Source organism: Oryctolagus cuniculus, chromosome X, assembly GCF_051225735.1.
Source record: "Oryctolagus cuniculus isolate XC-2025 breed Fujian yellow rabbit chromosome X, ASM5122573v1, whole genome shotgun sequence".
Taxonomy (NCBI): Eukaryota; Metazoa; Chordata; class Mammalia; order Lagomorpha; family Leporidae; genus Oryctolagus; species Oryctolagus cuniculus.
The window spans coordinates 133,496,833-133,512,110 of NC_142888.1; positions in this window are offsets into that span (position 1 = coordinate 133,496,833).

Sequence of the window (15,278 nt, forward strand, 5' to 3'; positions counted from 1 at the left end):
GGGCACCTGCTGCACTGACCTTAGGGTGAGTTTAAGACTGGCTGTCTGGCAGGACCAGTGTGACTTCTTTGTTTAGCCATATTTGGACTCTACTTGCTCATCTATTGTTTGCTCTATTCATCATATTTATTCAGTCACTCCAAAGACAATCAATGGATGCCTACTCTGTGCCAGGATGCTGATCTACTCATTGCAACTGGCAGCATAGGACTACATCATTGACCACAATGTTCAACAAGTAAAAAGTAGAAAAGCCACTGTTCCACAGGAATATAGACAAGGCTAAAAAATAATAATCAAATCATAAGATGTCAGTTTCATTCTTTTTTTAAAAAAATTATTAATACAAAGGGGACAGATTTCATGTATTTCAATTTTAGCACATTTCCATCATCTCAATGACATCCCCATCGTCCATTTGCAATAAAATCCCATTAACAACCCTGGCAGCAGGCAACCACTACTGCTTTCTTTCTCTCTGGATTTATGTATTGTCGACATTCCATGTAAGTGGAATCATATGCTCTGAGGCCTCATGTGTCTAGGTTCTTACACTTACCATAACATTTCCCAGGATTATCCATTCTGTAGCATGAATCAGCATTCCCTTCATTTTCGTGGCTGGATAACATTCCATTGTATCGCTGTACTACATTTTCTTTATTGAATCATTAGTGGATGGACATTTGAATTGTTTCTACCTCTCAGCTGTTGCCGATGGCACTGCTATGAACATTTGTGTACACATTTTTGTTTGAACACCTGTTTTCAGTTCTTTTGAGAATGCACCTACAAGGGAATTACTGGGTCATATGGCTATTCTTTGCTTAATTTGTAGAGGAACCACAAGTAATTTCCAAAGAAGCTGTAGCCTTTTGCATTCCAAAGAAGTGTATGAAGATTTCCTTTCCCCCACATCCTCAAAAATAATATGTTTTCTACTTTCTTTGTTTTGTTTGCTTTCTAATGGATTTCCTAGTGGGTTTGAAGTACAATCTCAGAATAGTTTTACTTACATGTTGCAAGATGATGTTGAACACATTTTCATGTGTTTGTTGGCCATTTGCATATCTGACTTGCAGTAATAACTAAGCACTTTTTTTATTTTAACTGTGTTTTTTTGTTATTGAATTGTAAGAATTCTTCTGAAAGTTAGATACTTATCAGATATGATTGGCAAGTATCTTTTTTTCAGTTTGTATCTTGCATTTTATTGTTGGCATCTTTTGAAGGGAAAAGATCTTGAATTTTGGTGAAGTCTAAGTTTTCTTTTATGGATTGTGTTTTTTGGGTGGTATTTTTAAAAAAGATTTATTTAGTTATTTGAAAGGCAGAGTTAGAGAGAGAGAGAGAGAGAGATCTTCCATCCACTGGTTCACTCCAAATGACTGCAATGGCAGGGACTGGGCCAGGCTGAAACCAGGAGACTAAAAATCCTTTCTAGTCTCCTATGTACATTACAGGGGTCCAAGCACTTGGGCCATCTTCCACTGCTTTTACAGGCCATAGCAAAGACTTGAATCAGAAGTAGAGCAGCCAGGTCTCAAACCGGTGCCCAATATGGGATGCTGGCATTGCAAGTGGTGGCTTTACCTGCTACGTCACAGCGCTGGCCTCATGAAACCAATTTTTAAACTTTACATATAAGTGAGAATTTGTAGTATTTGTCTTTACATGCCTGACTTATTTTACCTTAACATAATGTCCTTCAGTTCCATCCATGTTACTGTGAATGACAGAATTTTCTTTGTTTTTATTGCTTCCAGCTTTGTCCTTTTTGCTCCAAATTGGTTTGGCTATTTGGGGTCTTTCGTGGTTCCATACAAATTTTGGGAATGCTTTTTCTGTTTCTGTAAAAAAATGTTATTGGTATTTCGACAGGAATTGTATTGAACCCGTAGATCACTTTGCTTACTATGGCCATTTTAAAAAAGCAACATCAGTTCTTTCAATCCATGAAGAAGGGACATATATCCATTTATTGGATCCTCTTCAATCTTCTTCATCAATATTTTGCAATTTAATTGTAGAGGTCATTCACTCCCTTGATCAAATTTATTCCCAGGAATTTTAGTTTCTGTAGCTATTTTGAATGGAATTGTTATCTTGATTCACTTCTCAGAAAGTTTGTTACTGGTGTTTAAAAATGCTTCTGATTTTTGCATGTTTATTTTGTTTCTTGCAATCATACTGGTTTTATTAATCAGTTATAACAGTTTTTTGGTGACATCTTTATATTTAACATATAAAATTTTGTCATGTGAATATAGGGATAATTTTAATTCCTCCTTTCTTATTTAGATGCCATTCATTTCTTTCTTTTGCTTTATTGTTCTGGCTAAGACTTCCAATACTGTGTTGAATAAAGGTTTTAAAAGTGGATATTCTTGCCTTGTTACTGATCTCAGAGGAAATTATTTCAGCTTTTTCCCATGCTATATAATGTTAGCTGTGTGCTTATCCTATACACCATTTATTGTGTTGAAATGTGTTCTTTTTATACCTATTTTTCTGAGAATTTTTACCAGGAAGGGATGTTGAATTCTTTTTTTTTTTTACTTTTATTTCATGAATATAAATTTCCAAAGTACGGCTTATGGATTACAATGGCTTCCCCCCCATACCGTCCCTCCCACCCACAACCCTCCCCTTTCCCACTCCCTCTCCCCTTCCATTCACATGAGGATTCATTTTCGATTCTCTTTATATACAGAAGATCAGTTTAGCATACATTAAGTAAAGATTTCAACAGTTTGCTCCCACACAGAAACATAAAGTGAAAAATAATAGATGATTTTTTAACTGATGATGAAATCAGATCAGACCTATTGTCATGTTTAATCCCAGTGAGAATCAAGTTGGGAATTGATAATTTCTTTTTTCTTTTTTCTTTTTTTACAGAAGATCAGTTTAGTATACATTAAGTAAAGATTTCAACAGTTTGCACCCCCATAGAAACACAAAGTGAAATATACTGTTTGAGTACTCGTTATAGCATTAAGTCTCAATACACAGCACATTAAGGACAGAGATCCTACATGAGGAGTAAGTGCACAGTGACTCCTGTTGTTGACTTTACAAATTGACACTCCTGTTTATGGCATCAGTAATCTCCCTATGCACCAGTCATGAGTTTCCAAGGCTGTGGAAGCCCCTTGAGTTCTCCGACTCTTATCTTGTTTAGACAAGGTCATAGTCAAAGTGGAGGTTCTCTCCTCCCTTCAGAGAAAGGTACCTCCTTCTTTGAAGACCTGTTCTTTCCACTGGAATCTCACTCACAGAGATCTTTCATTTAGGTCTTTTTTTTTTGCCAGAGTGTCTTGGCTTTCCATGCCTGAAATACTCTCATGGGCTTTTCAGCCAGATCGGAATGCCTCTAGGGCTGATTCTGAGGCCAGAGTGCTGTTTAGGACATCCGCCATTCTATGAGTCTGCTGAGTATCTCGCTTCCCATGTTGGATCACTCTCCCCTTTATTTATTCTATCAGTTAGTATTAACAGGTACTAGACTTGTTTATGTGCTCCCTTTGACTCTTAGTCCTTTCATTATGATCAATTGTGAACTGAAATTGATCACTTGGACTAGTGAGATGGCATTGGTGCATGCCACCTTGAGGGGATTAAATTGGAGTCCCCTGGTATGTTTCTAACTCTACCATTTGGGGCAAGTCAGCTTGAGCATGTCCCAAATTGTACATCTCTTCCCTCTCGTATTCCCACTCTTATGTTTAACAGGGATCACATTTCAGTTAAATTTCAACACTTAAGAATAACTGTGTATTAATTACAGAATTAAAATTAAGTATTACAGACAAAAAAAAAACTACTAAGAGGGATAATGTATTAAGTTGTTCATTAACAGTCAGGGCTATGCTGATCAAGTCACTGTTTCTCATAGTGTCCATTTCACTTTAACAGGTTTCCTTTTTGGTGTTCAGTCAGTTGTCACCAATCAGGGAGAACATATGGTATTTGTCCCTTTGGGACTGGCTTATTTCACTCAGCATGATGTGTTCCAGATTCCTCCATTTAGTTGCAAATGACTGGATTTCATTGTTTCTTACTGCGGTATAGTATTCTAAAGAGTACATATCCCATAATTTCTTTATGCAGTCTACCGTTGATGGGCATTTAGGCTGGTTCCAGGTCTTGGCTATTGTGAATTGTGCTGCAATAAACATTAGGGTGCAGACCGCTTTTTTGTTTGCCAATTTAAATTCCTTTGGGTAAATTCCAAGGAGTGGGATGGCTGGGTTTTATGGTAGGGTTATCTTCAGGTTTCTGAGGAATCTCCAGACTGACTTCCACAGTGGCTTTACCAGTTTGCATTCCTACCAACAGTGGGTTAGTGTCCCTTTTTCCCCACATCCTCGCCAGCATCTGTTGTTGGTAGATTTCTGTATGTGAGCCATTCTAACTGGGGTGAGGTGGAACCTCATTGTGGTTTTGATTTGCATTTCCCTGATTGCTAGTGACCTTGAACATTTTTTCATGTGTCTGTTGGCCATTTGGATTTCCTCTTTTGCAAAATGTCTATTGAGGTCCTTGGCCCATCTGTTAAGTGGGTTGTTTGTTTTGTTTTTGTGGAGTTTCTTGATCTCTTTGTAGATTCTGGTTATTAACCCTTTATCTGTTGCATAGTTTGCAAATATTTTTTTCCCATTCTGTCAGTTGTCTCTTCACTCTCCTGACTGTTTCTTTTGCAGTACAGAAACTTCTCAATTTGATGCAATCCCAATAGTTGATTTTGGCTTTGACTGCCTGTGCCTCCCGGGTCTTTTCCAGAAATTCTTTGCCTGTGCCAATATCTTGAAGGGTTTCTCCAATGTTCTCTAATAACTTGATGGTGTCAGGTCATAGATTTAGGTCTTTAATCCATGTTGAGTGGATTTTTGTGTAAGGTGTAAGGTAGGGGTCTTGCTTCATGCTTCTGCACGTGGAAATCCAGTTTTCCCAGCACCATTTATTGAATAGACTGTCCTTGCTCCAGGGATTGGTTTTAGATCCTTGATCAAATATAAGTTGGCTGTAGATGTTTGGGTTGATTTCTGGTGTTTCAATTCTGTTCCATTGGTCTATCCATCTGTTTCTGTACCAGTACCATGCTGTTTTGATTACAACTGCCCTGTAGTATGTCCTGAAATCTGGTATTGTGATGCCTCCGGCTTTGTTTTTGTTGTACAAGATTGCTTTAGCTATACGAGGTCTCTTGTGCCTCCATATAAATTTCAGCACCATTTTTTCCAGATCTGAGAAGAAGGTCTTCGGTATCTTGATTGGTATTGCATTGAATCTATAAATTGCTTTTGGGAGAATGGACATTTTGATGATGATATTGATTCTTCCAATCCATGAGCATGGAAGATTTTTCCATTTTTTGGCATCCTCTTCTATTTCTTTCTTTAAGGTTTTGTAATTTTCATCGTAGAGATCTTTAACGTCCTTGGTTAAGTTTATTCCAAGGTATTTGATTTTTTTTGTAGCTATTGTGAATGGGATTGATCTTAGCAGTTCTATACAAAGCTTTCATTTAATAAATATAAATTTCATAAGTACAACTATTGGAAGGATGTTGTTTTTTTTCTGCATCTATTGAAAAGAGCAGATGGCTTTTGTCATTTATTAATGAGTTATTTTTGTTGTTGGTCTCTGTGTTTTGAACTAACCTTACATCCCTGGAATTAACCACAGTTGATTTTGTCGTATAATCTTTTTATAAAAGATTTATTTATTTATATGTGAAAAGCAGAATTATAGAGAGATAAAGAGAAAAATCTTCCATCCACTGGTTCACTCCCTAAATGACTGCAACAGCGGGAACTGGGCAGATCTGAAGTCAGGAGCCAGGAGCTTCTCTTGTGCCTCCCATGCGGGTGCAGGAGCCCAAGGACTTGGGTCATCTTCTACTGCTTTCCCAGGCCATAGCAGAGTGCTGAATTGGAAGTGGAGTAGCCAGGACTCGAACCAGCACCCATATTGGATGCTGGCACTGTAGGCAGTGGCTTTACCCTCTATGCCACAGCACCAGCCCCATATTCTCTGAATTCTAATTCCTTGAGTTCTATTATTAGTTTATTTATTTGAAATCTTTCTCATTTTTGGATGTAGATACTTATTGCTGAAAACTTGTCTCTCACTACTGTCTTTGCTATATAGTATAGGTTTAGTATGTTGTTTTTACATTTTCATGTTTCACAAAATTTTTAAATTTCTCTTCTGGTTTCTTCATTGACTCATTTGTTATTAAAGAGCATGTGTTTATATTTTCATGTGTTTATACAATTTCTAAAGTACCTCTTGTTGATTTCTAGTTTTATCCCATTGTGGAAAGAGAAGATAATTATACATGTTACAATTTTGATTTGTTTTGAATTTTTTGAGGTTTCTTTTGTGATCTAACATATGGTCTATCCTGGAGAATGTTCTATGTGAATTTGAGAAGAATATGTATTCTAAAACTGTTGTACAAAATGTTCTGTAAATGTCTGTTTAAGTCTGTTTGGTCTAAAATGCAGGTTAAATAAAATCTTTCCTTTTTTAGTTTCTGTTGGATGATCTGTCCATTGTTGAAAGTGGAATGTTAAACTCCTTTGGTATTATTTTATGGAGTCTATCTCTCCCTGTAGGTTTATTAATGTTCAATTATGTATTTGGGTACATTTGAATGCATGTATATTTACAATAATTGTTTCCCCGTATCATTATACAGTGATATTCCTTGTCTCTTTTTACTGCTTTACTCTATTTTATCTGATCTAAGTATAACTACTACCTCTTTTTTTGGGGGGGGGGATTCTTACTGTTCACTTTAAGTCTAGATGTATCCTTAGAGTTTCTTGTAAACAGCGTATAGTTAGGTCTTATTTTTAAAAATACATTCAGTTATACTATGTGTCTTTTAATTGAAGAATTTAATACAATTATATCTGAGGTAATTATTGATAAGTGAGGTCTTACTGCCATTTTCTCTCTTTTTTAATTTTTGAGATAACATTTTAAATTTACATTATGGTCAAAGGCTTAATGTTCTACTCCTTTTTTTAAAGACTTACTTATTTGAAAATCAGAGTTAGAGAGAGAGAGAGAGAGAGAGAGAATCTTCCACCCACTGATTCACTCCCAAATGGCCACAACGGCCGGAGCTGGGCCAATCCAAAGCTAGGATGCAGGAGCCTCTTCCAAATCCCTGACGTGAGTACAGGGGCAGAAGCATTTGGGTCATCCTCCACTGCTTTTCCCAGGCCATTGCTGGTGTGCCTGGCACTTGGGGGCTTCTTGGAGTCCTGGGTACCTTGGGGATGTTTCCACTTGACCTTCTTGCGGCTGTATGTATGCAGTGTCACTGTGAGGGAGGAAATCTGCTGAGACAGCAGGGAGTCTTTGGACTTCCTGGGTAAGGCTCTGGTTGACTTCTCCATGGGTGGTGCCTCCTCCTTGGATTCATCCCCTGGCCCTTGCTTGGGCAGTGACATCCTGAGCAGCCTGATCCCGGAGATATCCAGGTCACTGATGGTGGCCACGGTGACTGTGTGGTAGGGGTGGTCATACTGCACTGACTCTGTCTTTGCCGTCACCAGCTGGTCCAGCTCATCAGCCTCCTCCCGTGCCTCCTCTCTCTCTGCCAACATCTTCAAGTATTCCTGGTGGCGCTCCTCTCACAGCTGCTTCTGTTGCTCCTTCAGCTGCTGCTTAATCTCCTGGATGGCGACCTTCTTGAGCTCCACCTTCTGCTTGGGGAAGCCTGACAGGTACTACTCTGTACCCGGCACCACTCCAGAAATGCAAACATACCGATTCACTTAATGCTCTCAAAACCCTGTTTGGTAAGTATCAGTCTCCATTTCACAGATGGGGACACTTAGACACAGGCACCCTGAGATCACAGAGAGTGTGGCTTTAGGAAATGAGGGAATCACTGCCTCTTTCCACTTGGTTCTCTCCAGGACTCAGGCAGCAGGGCCAGGTGGGGCCCTTTCCACATTGGCCAATTTCATTACTCAGAGAATGAAACCACTTCTGGCAGAGTTGTCAAGGCCACCCTCACCCAGACCTCCAGAAACCCCTCAATGGGGTAGCACCCATTTCCCCAGGGCATGCGACCCCAACTCACCCTTCACGAACTGGTGATGCTGCCCTGGGTGTGGCGGGGAGCGCCAACTCTTCCCTCCTTCCCCATTAGCCCCTTCTCCTGTCCCTAGGGGCGGCTGCTCTGTCCCCACTTTGTCATGAGCCCAGCCACTTGCTGGGGTCAGAGCTGCGGGGTGGCTCCCTGTAAGAGCCCGGGAGCTTCTGGCGAATGAATGAATGAACATTAAGCCACTCGCATTCCATGGGCTCATGATTGATCTGTGATGACAAGGCTCCCGTGTTTGGGCCGATGCACGGGGTTGGGCCAGGGCGGTCAAAGCCGCTGTCCTGAGACCTGTGCTCTGGGCTCTGGCCATGCCCGCTTACTCACGGAGCTGTGGGAACCAGGGAAGCACCCGCAGGTGCTGAGGGGGAGCCCTCTTCCTTTTTTTTTCTTCTTTTCTGATCTCTAACAGTTTTCCTTTGTGATTGATTGACCTTATCTAATAGTATGTTTTGATTCTTATTATTTTTGGTGTGTCTATTATAGATTTTTGCTTGTGGTTATCATGGGATTTTCAAGAAATTTTTTGGTTATAACAAGCTAGTTTGAAATGATATTAGCTTAACATTGATCATAAATATGGAATAAGAAACACAAGAGAAAAAAATATATAAAAACTTTATACTTGGGGGGTTCCAAGATAGTGAAATAGTGACAGGGTGGTCTGATTTAGGCTAAGCAAAAATAATATTTAAAAAAGCGAAGAAAGTAAACTCTCAGGGTAAAGTTGCAGGGGAAACTGCAGTGGGAGGTCCTGTGAAAGCAGTGGAAACAGCCCAGACCTATGTGGAAGGTGCAGACACACAGGAATGAGCAAAGACACAACGAAAGACCCAGCAGCTTGGATCTGGAAAAAAGCTCCCACCCCAGCAAACCAGGTGAGGTCAGACAGACAGCACCACCTGAACCACTATTGATACAGTGGACTGCAACGTTTTTGAGTCCAGCCCAGACTCCTCAGGGCAGCGGGGTGACTGCTCACCAAGAGAGAGGGGAAAAGCCAGACGTCTCTCCTCCCTACAACAACCTGTGGCCAGCTGTGGGAGGGCTGGTGCCATTTTTGGATATAAGCAGGAAACAGCTGTTCCAGCTCTTGTGCACACACCCAGAACTATCCGGGATGCTCTCCACCTAGGGAGCAGAGACAACCACAACTCAAGAGCAACAGGTGGAGGAAGGAGGAGGGGAAGGAAGGGGGGAGGAGGAGCCAACCCTATGGAAGGGAAGTGCTGCCTGTGGGGATTCTTCTATGTGCCTAGCACAATTGTGAAGCAAGTGAGGTTGTGGCCTGTGCATATTGAATGTGCCTGTGATCCAGGGATTTACTGGAGAGAAAAACCCGTGATCCTCACTGACTTTGAGTCTGGCTGGGAGGATTGGGCTCAATCCAGTGGGGTGGAACACACATAGGCAGTGGCTCTGGGAACATCTCAGTCTCCCTGCAGAAGGCATGGGCTACCAGGGTGGAGTGGTCCCTCTTGCACTTCTTGACCATAGTGTTGAGACTGAGAAAACACTGAGACTGTGTGAGAGGAGGCAGAATGTAGCTGGATTCTGGAAAATCACGGAGTGCTGCTGTACACTCTTAGAGCTCCTAGGTTGCATAGAGCAACTCACAGCAGAGGGAACCATGCTCACAGGGAGGACTGTGCAGATCATTGTGCGGTTTATAGAGCAATGCAGAAGAGTGCTGTACAAACTGGGGTCTAACACCAGAGCATTCCTCAGCTTTGAAGAGAGGAGGTAAGGGAGTGGTCACACCAACAGAGGTGACCATTCCTCTCCATCCTGTTAACCAGAGGAGAGTTACCACACTCAACTTGGGTACTATCTGGATACTTGCCCCACACTGGAGCACTGACCAGAGCTCCCTGGCCACACCCACAACAGATCTCTTGGTATTCACTGACAGTGCAGACATTCCACTAAACCACAGAGGCATAGCACAAAGATAAAAGCCATCAGAGGGAAAAAAACCCAATAATTAATTCTACAAATGCCTAAAAATAAATGCAGAAATTTAAGATACAAGAATAAGGAAGACACCATGACCCTCCACCCCCAAAGGAACACAACAAAATTTCAATATTAGAATGTCAAGATGAAGAGTTGAGGAAATGCCAGAAATGGAATTCAAAAATTAATCAAAGGATTACTCCATAGGATTACTCAAAATCAATCAGAAGCAAATCCATGAACTTAAGAAAACCATACATGATATGAATGAAAAAATTTCCCATGAAATAAAAATGAAATATTAGAAATGAAGAATTTAATAGATCAAAGAAAAAATGCAGTGGAAAGGCTTAACCACAGACTTGGTAAGGCAGAAGAAAGAATATCTGGGGTAGAAGACAAATCTCTGGAAATATTTAGTCAGACCAAAAGAAGAAGAAGAGGAAGGGGAAGGGGAAGGGGAAGAAGAGATTAGAAAACTTAAGTTTTGGAGATCTATGGGACACTATTGAATGACCCAACATACAGGTCTTAGGAGTTCCTGAAGGTGTGGAAAGACAGAATGGTCTAGAAGGCCTATTTAGTAAAGTAATTATAGAAAATTTCCCTAATTTAAAGAAAGAAAGGAATGTCTAAGTACAGGAAGCACATAGAACTCCTAACAGACATGAAAAGAAGAGATCTTCATGACACACTGTAGTCAAACTTGCCATAGTAAAGCATAAAGAAAAGATTCTAAAACATGCATGAGAGAAACACCAGGTTACTTTTAGAGGATCTCCAACTAGACTCACAGCTGACTTCTCATCAGAAACCCTAAAGGCTAGAAGATAATGACAAGATATAGTGCAAGTCTTAGGAGAAAAAAAAAACCTGTCAACCCAGAATACTGTACCCTGCAAAGATCTCATTCATGAATGAAGGTGAAATAAAGACCTTCCATAACAGAGATTGAAAGAATTTTTCACCACATATCCAGGCTTAAAAAAGATGCTAAAGGAAGTGTTACACACAGAAACACAGAAAGAAAGCCATCATCATGAAAGAATGTGAAGACAGAAAATCCCCCAGTAAAAGTAAAAAGAAATCCAAAGTAAATAATGGGAATACTCATGGAAAAATGGCAGGGTCAAGTTGTTACTTATCAATAGTCACCTTGAATGTAAATGGCCTCAACTCTTCAGTTAAAAGATACAGACTGGCCAAATATATTAAAAAAAACTAGACCCATATATTTGGTGCCTTCAAGAAACATATCTCAGCAACAAAGATACATGTAGACTGAAAGTGAAAGGATGGAAAAAGATATTCCATGCTAATGGAAAGCAAAAATGAGCAGGTATGTGGCTATCCTAATATCAGACAAAATAGACTTTAACACAAAAACTGTTAAAAGAGACAAAGAAGGGAACTATGTAATGATTAAGGGATCAATTCAACAGGAAGATGTGCCTATAATAAATGTATAGGCACCCAATTACAGGGTGCCTGGCTATTTAAAATAAATGTTAACAGATCTAAAGGGAGACATAGACTCCAATACAATAGTAACAAGGGACTTCAATACTCTAGTTTCAGCAATGGATAGATCAACCAGACAAAAAATCAGCAAAGAAACAACAGAGCTAATTGACACTATGGACCAAATGGACCTTACTGATATCTACAGAACTTTTCACCCCACAGTAACAGAATACACATTCTTCTCACCAGTGCATGGAACTTTCTCCAGAATAGACCATATACTAGGCCACAAAGCAAGTCTCAGCAAATTCAAAAAAATAAAAAATCATATTATGCATCTTCTCTGATCACAATGGATTGAAGCTTGAAATCAACAATTCAAGAATCTCTAAAACATGTACAAACACATGGAGACTGAACAACATGCTCCTGAATGAACAGTGGGTCATAGAAGAAATCAAAAGAGAAATCAAAAAATTCTAGAAATGAATGAAAACAATACAATATATCCAAACTTATGGGATACAGCAAAAGGAGTGTTAAGAGGGAAATTGATAGCAATTGATGTCTACAATCAAGAAACTGGAAAGTGAACAAATAAATGAACTGTCAATGTATCTCCAGGATGTAAAAAAGAAAAAACAAACTAACATGAAAATAGTAAGAGGAAAGAAATTAAAATTAGAGAAGAAATAAAAAAATTGAAACAAAAAATACAACAGATCAATGAAGAGCTGTTTTTTGAAAAAATAAAAAAAAATTGACACACCAGTGGCCTAACAGAAAAAAGAGGGAGAATACCCAAATCAATAAAATCAGAGATGAGAAAGGAAATGTAACAACAGATACTACAGAAATAAAAAGAATCATCAAGAATTACTACAAAGAGCTGTATGCCAACACACTGGGAAACCTAGAAGAAATAGATTCCTGGACACATACAACCTACCAAAATTGAGTCATGAAGACACAGAACACCTAAGCAAACCAATAACCAAGATGGAAATTGAATCAGTAATAAAGACCTTCCCAACAAAAAAAGCCCAGGTCCCGATGACTTCACTGCTGAATTCTATCCGACATTTAGAGAATTAATTCAAATTCTTCTCAAGCTATTCAAAACAATTGAAAGGGAGGGTATCTTCCCAAGTTCCTTCCACAAAGCCAGCATTACCTTAATTTCTTTCTTTCTTTCTTTTTTTTCTTTTTGACAGGCAGAGTGGACAGTGAGAGAGAGAGAGACAGAGAAAGGTCTTCCTTTGCCATTGGTTCACCCTCCAATGGCCGCCGCGGCCGGCGCGCTGCAGCTGGCGCACCACGCTGATCCAATGGCAGGAGCCAGGTACTTATCCTGGTCTCCCATGGGGTGCAGGGCACAAGCACTTGGGCCATCCTCCACTGCACTCCCTGGCCACAGCAGAGAGCTGGCCTGGAAGAGGGGCAACCGGGACAGAATCTGGTGCCCTGATCGGGACTAGAACCCGGTGTGCCGGCACTGCAAGGCGGAGGATTAGCCTAGTGAGCCACGGCGCCAGCCATCCTTAATTTCTAAACCAGAAAAAGAAACAAGAGAAAAAGGGAATTATAGCCCAATTTCCCTGATGAACATAGATGCAAATATCATGGGAGAAATTATTTGCAAACTGTGCAACTGATAAAGGATTAATTTCCAGAATCTCTAAATAGCTCAAGAAACTCAACAACTACAAAACAACCAGAAAGTTAAGAAATGGGCAAAAGACCTGAACAAACATTTTTCAAGAGTGGAAATACAAATGGTCAAAAGACACATGAAAAAATGCTCAGGATCACTAGCCATCAGGGAAATGCATATCAAAACCACAGTGAGGTTTCACCTCATCCCCATTAGAATGGCTCTCATGCAGAAATCAACAAACAACAAATGCTGGCAAGGATGTGGGGAAAAGGTACTTAATCCACTGTTGGTGGGAATGTAAACTAGTACAGCCACTCTGGAAGATATTATGGAGATACTTCAGAAAGCTTAAAATATGGCCGGTGCCACAGCTCAATAGGCTAATCCTCCGCCTGCGGCGCCAGCACACCAGGTTCTAGTCCTGGTCGGGGCACCGGATTCTGTCCCAGTTGCCCCTCTTCCAGGCCACTCTCTGCTGTGGCCAGGAGTGCAGTGGAGGACGGCCCAAGTGCTTGGGCCCTGCACCCCATGGGAGACCAGGAGAAGCACCTGGCTCCTGGCTTTGGATCAGCGCAGTGTACTGGCTGTAGCACGCCAGCCGCGGCGGTCATTGGAGGGTGAACCAATGGCAAAAGACCTTTCTCTCTGTGTCTCTCTCTCTCACTGTCCACTCTGTCAAAAAATTAAAAAAAAATTTTAAAAAAATAAAAAAAGAAAGCTTAAAATAGATCTACCATATGACCCAGCCATCCCACTGCAGGGAATTTATCCAAATGAAATGAAATCAGCATATGAAAGAGTGATTTGTACCCCCCATGTTCATTTCAGCTCAATTTACAATGGGTAAGATATGGAATCAACCCAAATGCCCATCAATTAAAGACTGGATAAGGAAATTATAGTATATATACACTATGGAATACCACACAGCAGTTGAAAAATGAAATCCTGTCATTTGCAACAAAATGGATGCAACTGGAAACCATTATACTTAGTGAAATAAGCCAGTCCCAGAAGACAAATAGCCATATGGTCTCTTTGATTTGTGGTAACTAATAGAGTACCTAAAAGGTAATCTATAGGAGCAAAACTGACACCTTGAGATGCAATGATTTTGAACAGTCCTTGTCCTGACTGTTGAGGAACAATGTTTTTCTTGTTTGTTTTTGATTTTTTTTCCTTCATACTATTCAGTGAACTCTACTTAGTGTAGGGTTAATCTTATGAGTATAAAATCAACTGAAAATAGATCTTTGTAAACAATAAGAATGGGGAATAGAGAGTGAGTTTGAATAACAATATTTTGCATTTCTTGTAGGCCAGATCTGATGATGACAAATTCTCTCAGTTTGGTTATGTTTCTTATTCTTATTTCAAGTATCTCAAGTATAACTTTGCTGGGTGTCGAATTATTGATTTGCAGATTTTTTCCCCATAAGTACCAAGAAAATATGACTCTACTGTCTCCTGGCCGTATGATTTATGTTCAGAAGCCTCCTGTCAGGAAAAATGGGATACCCTTATTTGTTTTTCTTTCTTGCAGCTTTTAGCATGCTCTCTTTGTCTTTAACCTCTGAGAGGCCAATTTTAACATATCTTGGGGAATATCTGGTTGAGTTCAATGTGACTCATCACCTCTGACCTTCCTGTATTCTGCTCTAAACTTGAGAAGTTACCTGCTACCTACTTGAATAAGCTTTCAACCCCTTTAGCTTTTTTTTTAAGATTTATTTTATTTATGTGAAGGAGTTACAAATAGAGGTAGAGGTAGAGGTAGAGAGAGCGAGAGAGCAAGAGAGAGAGAGAAGTTTTCCATCTGCTGGTTCACTCCCCAAATGGCCACAGATCAGAACTGAGCTGATCTGAAGCCACAGGCCAGGAGCTTCTGGGTTTCCCACGCAGGTGCAGGGGCCTAAGGACTAACGCTTAAAACTGAGCATCTTTCTTTTCCAGTGAAACAAAAAGAAAAATTAAAAATAAACAGGAAAAAATTACAATAGAGAATTTCAATTCCAAATAAGATCCTACAGGTTCTGCTGATTCTCCCATCAAGTGGCAGGGCTCAAGTCA